Source organism: Nannospalax galili, unplaced genomic scaffold (genome assembly GCF_000622305.1).
Source record: "Nannospalax galili isolate Female #2095 unplaced genomic scaffold, S.galili_v1.0 scaffold351, whole genome shotgun sequence".
In the NCBI taxonomy this organism is placed as follows: Eukaryota; Metazoa; Chordata; class Mammalia; order Rodentia; family Spalacidae; genus Nannospalax; species Nannospalax galili.
The window spans coordinates 2,237,508-2,243,157 of NW_008330327.1; positions in this window are offsets into that span (position 1 = coordinate 2,237,508).

Below are 5,650 nucleotides of genomic sequence, written 5' to 3' on the forward strand. Positions count from 1 at the left end.
TATATAACTTTAATAATTCAACTGTAAACCTAAAAATTTACAGCCGATTTTGAAAAAGATGCATCTTAGCTCATATTGAATATGTCAATGTTGATGTAATGAAATGCTTCTTCTAAGAATGTGGTTATTAAATAAATAATTTTTAAAAATTGTCTAGTTCAGCCACCACATCTTATTTCCCTGCATATTTCTTTCATGAAAGATTGAAATCTTAGTTTCCATCTAACCCAAATCTGAGGACACCAAGGTTTTCACCAGCAGACTGTGAGTTGATTATATTCAATACCTTATAAACATGGCAGTATACACAAGGACCAAGCCCTTAGATGGACACTTCTTTACCTCTAAGGTTTGTGTGTTACATTTCAGTTCTCCTTCTCTAGGTACATTTTAAAGTACCATTCTAACCCCTCACAACCTTCAATTCTGGTTCAAATATGTCACTTGAATCTACCATATGATCCAAACTACCCGGCTGAGAGATGCAAAGATAGGGCATCAATCAGCATGATGACAGAATGCAGAAACAGCATCGCATCTCTATGGCCAGAGACTGAAGATTACTTACTAAAATAGAAATACCAGGCCAGGTGTGGTGGTTCACACATTTAATCCCAGCACTCAGGAGGCAGAGGCAGGTGGATCTCTGTGAGTTTGAGGCCAACCTGATCTACATAGTAAGTTCTAGGCCATCTGGGGCTACAGGGAGATCCTGTCTCAAAAAGACCAAAATAAATAATAAATAAATAAATAAATAAATAAAAATAGCAATTAGATACCAACTATGAACACAACTATAGTTTATGGAGAGAGCCACAGATATTAAAGCCACATTTCTTAGCCTTAAAGAACTCAGTAAACGGCTCTCTGAAAAGAATTTTGCTGTAATTTACAATTGCTCTCTACTAAGAATTGGGCAGAAGAAGAAAAATCAGTTCCATGCATCCTTGGAAAGATTTACTGTGTAATGCTACATGTTTTCTATCACATAAGACAAAGCACCCCGTTCCCTGCCTATATCAAACTGGCATCACTTAAAGTATTCTAAATGTGTGCTTTTGCTTAAATCCCTGTCAGGATTACTATTAGCAAAAAACTACTACACCCACAAGGCAGGCTTTTTTTAGTTCAGTAAAATAAAGGAATTGTTTTGGATATCTTGATTTTGCTGCCAGACTCTCAACAAAATTAACAATACAAGTGAAGTTCGTAGCCAGAGGAATTATATGCTCTCCTCCTTTTGAACAAATGTTTAACGAATTATCTGCAGATGTGCAGGGAAGGGTAGGAAGCTAAATGTTTTCGCTGCTACCACTGTAACTGAAAATGTGTGCTATGGCTCTCTTTACATATTAAGGAATTTTAGAAGTTAAACACTTGGGTTACAAATCTCTCTAAATAAAATCCTACCAGAAACAAATTCAGTGTGAGTCAACAGGCTCACTTTAGCCTTCCATTCCTGAACCTTTTAGAATGAATCAGAGTTGCTAGAACAGAAATAATCCACATGCTCATGTCTAAGCAAACTTTCTGAAAATACACAAAAGCAAGGGTTGCAAACAGTGCAAGTCACTGTGAGGAGACGTTCCGCCACGTTTTCCTTACCAGGACCTCTCCAGTTCAACAACTGAAATGGCTCTCTGGTTTTAGCTCATTTCTACCAAAAACTAAAATGTGTCTCTTCTTATTGTCTTAGCCTCATTTGTAAAACATACCATGACATTTCTTAATCATGTAGCAAATAGTACTTGACTTTAGAGCTGATGACAAGAGCTATGTGACATACATATGGCAGCACTTTATGTGAATTATGCATAGAAACAATAAGAAATTTGCCTTCTCAACTATGAGCAACATTGATTTCTAAGAAGACCACATACCCAAAGCATCTCATAAATTTTTTCTGATAATCCACCATGACATCATGTAGATACCGGCAAGTGCATCAGACTGAGCTTTAATCATAGGTCAACATTAGCCAGTGGCAATATAGATGGAAACACACAGTAATCCACCAGATTTCAAACAAAGAAACATTAAAACCAGGGCAGAAGACGAAACTTTGGTGGTCTTACTTAGCCCCATATGCACAAAGTAGGGCAAGAGCCAGGACTGTATTTATGTACATAGTATTGTGCATAAATATGGTTTATTAGATTTAGGAAAAAATATATCATTTGGTAGTTAAGACTCCAATTTATGAGCAACCCACATTTTTGGCTTGTGTTCCTCTTCTGTCCTCTGGCTAGATGCCTTTTGACCATTTTGTTCCTTGGGTGTAGTCCAACAGTGAGAACACAGAGGGGGAATTTTCAGAAATCAATGTCAAATCAATCATTTAAAGTGATAGTTACAAACTCTGGGGAAGGTCTGACGGGAAAACCACTGAAAATTGGATTTGTAGAACCTCAACAATTTCTTCCCTTTAGTGTTGCCATGTAGAATCAGCATTACTAGCCAAAGGCCACCGTTCCAAAGCTTCATGTGTTCTTACGGAGTAAGTCATGAGCATTTATTGATTTGTCTGGTAAATTATATTAACAGCCGTAATAGATCTGGTTATAAAGTTCTGTGTTTACTTTTCACCTAACCGCAACTGCACTGTCCTCCCTTTATAGCTACTTTCTGGGTTATCTGAGAATGTAGTTAGGATTTGATATCTTACATAGCACGAAAAGGTTTCCATTCCAATCACAATTTCTAGATTGCAGAGAAAGCAACTATGGAATGATACTGGCTGTGCTTGTAATACCCAGAGAATACATCTTGTTTTTTTTAAACATTGGGAACATTTATGTAAGTCTTAAATTGTGGTCTTAAATTGTGTACAAACATCTTTTCCTTCTTATATTTTATTTAGTTCTATCTTATGTGTATGAGTGTATTGTCTGCATGTATGTAAGTTCACCTGTGTCATGCAATGCCTGAGGGGTCAGAAGAAGGTATCAGATCCCCTGGAACTGGAGTTACGGATGGTTGTTAGATGCCATGTGGGTACTAGGTATCAAACCCAAGTCCTCTGCAAGAGCAATTAGTGCTCTTAATCACTGAGCCATCTCTCCAGCCCCACATCCTTTCCTTTTTCCAATCAAACTTTGGCATATGCATAGGTGTGTATTTTGTATTTGATGGTATGAGCAGGCAACCACAACCAAGAGAATGCTCATCCTGTTCTGCGCTTACTGACTAGACTTTCAACTGATTCTATCGCTCTAGAAGTCCTGTATTGGATTATTTAAAGTACTAAGGCCTTCCAAGGAGGCTGCTGAAAGACGTGGAATATTTTATCCTAAGATATGGTTTTAATTTTACAGCTCTGACTTAAGGAAAACACAAAGTACCAGACAAACCCATTATGGTTATCTGGTTTGCTAGCAATTCGTGTATGTTATAGAGACAAAGTAGAATTTAATATCAAGTCAGTGATGAAAGAAGCTGTTTTTTATAGAATCATTTAAAAATGTACATTTTTGATAATTTCAGTATTATATGCTGTGAATAGTGAATATAATCAAATGCACTTAGTGTCAATTCTGCTTATTAACTAAAGAACTAAAATAATTAGAATCTTGAATCATCTATATTTATATGATTTACTCATGAAACCAGCCCAGATTTCCTATAAATAATAAAAATCATGACTAAATGATGCAAAGAGGAAAATTTTTGATTTTTTTTTTTTTTGCTTACTTGGGATAAGCTTTGAAGATTATTTTTAAAGCGTTTAATCTTTTAATGGGAGTTTAAAGCCATTCTAAATCAAGCTATCTTGTGGTTTTTGCACTTATCAGCACCTTTCTTTGTAACACAATTGAAAAGTCTAGTTAATTTTAGCCTTTAAAAGAGTTGTTATAAGTCGGACGTGGTGGCACACACGTTTAATCCCAGCACTTGGGAGGTAGAGGCAGATGGATCTCTGTGAGTTCAAGGCCAGCTTGGCCTACATAGCGAGTTCCAGGCCAGCTTAGGCTACAGGGAGACCCTGTCTCAAAAAGAGCAAAAAAATTAAAAAGACTCATTATTTCTTCTTCCTCTTTTTTTCCCTTTAATCCTAAAATGCTCTATTTTTATTGAATAAAATCAAACTTGCAGCTGTGTCAAGAATACTTTTTCTTTGTCTTTTTAAAATAAGTTTTCCCTGTCCCCCCAACAGACCAGGTTGTCCTTGATTTCAGCCATCTGCCTGCCTCTGCCTCATGAGTGCTGAAATTAAAGGCATGTACCACCATGCCCGACAGTAAGAATTCTTTTAAGAACCTAAAATTCAGGGCCTTTCTGAGAGTTACACTAGAGAAACCTGATTTGTGGATGTAGAAACTCAAAGCTGCTAAATTAAATTTTGTTCTTTTTAAAATTTTTCCATGAATGTTTATAAGCATTAGTTATAACTTGGGCCAAAACTAGAATATAAATTCCAATTTCTGCTTATTTTCTTTATAAATCTGCCTTTAATTATATTGTCATTTTTGCTAGGCCATAAGTTATCTCCAAAACTTAGTTACGTAAAACAACAACATTTATGACCTCTCAGCCCCAGCTTAAGTTTCTTGTGTGTATTTGAGAATTACAAGATTGTGTTATGGAATTTGTATGGTAGCAGAGGACTTACTATAGTGAATAGTCTTACTGTCTATGTATCATGTCATAAGTTACATTTTAAAATTCTTTTTATTAATTCTTTGAAAGTTTCATACAGTGTATTTTGATCATATCTGCCCCCCACCTCCTCCCAGAAACACCCCCACCTACCCACTCACATTCATGTTCTTTTTTTCTTTCTTTTTTTTTTTTTTAATCTAGTCCAATTTGTGTTGCCCAAATACTTTTGAAAGTGGTACCAGCCCTGGAGCATGGACAAGCTAACAGGGGTCCCACACCTTTAAAGAAAACTCTTCCTCTCCCAGCAGCGATCATATGCCAGTAACTCCTTGGCTAGTGGCGGGACTTCATGCCTGCCCGCCCCCTGCATGCTGAGATTTTTGTCTAGCTTGAGCAATTCTCATACATGCTGTCACAATTGCTGTGAGTCCATATGTACAACTGCCCTGCTGTTCGGAAAACATTGTTTCCTTGTGGTCACCCACCACTGATTTGATTTAAGGGCTACTGTACCAGTTGGAATCCATGCCTGGCACCATTATCAGGGCCAACCTGTGACTAGATAGGTCATGGGCCCTAGAGAGGAAACTGCCACAAATACTAAAGGAACATAGTATTAGAATGACTCCTAATGACATCTTGCTATACCTGTACAATAGTGCATATCTCAAGCCTCATCAGAGAAGCTTCTTGCAGTAAAAGATAAAAATCACAGAGACCCACAACTGGTTAACATACAGAGAATAAGAGACTGTGAAATGGGGCATCTCTTTAGCCACCCTAGTAATACACCTGCTCCCTGAGCGCCATCAGGTCATGGGCCCTAGAGAGAGGAACATAGTATTAGAATGACTCCTAATGACACCTTGCTATACCCGTACAATAGTGCATATCTCAACCCTCATCAGAGAAGCTTCTTGCAGTAAAAGATAGAATCACAGAGACCCACAACTGGTAACATACAGAGAATAAGAGACTGTGAGATGGGGCATCTCTTTAGCCACCCTAGTAATACACCTGCTCCCTGAGCGCCATCCCCTTATGAGTCCCC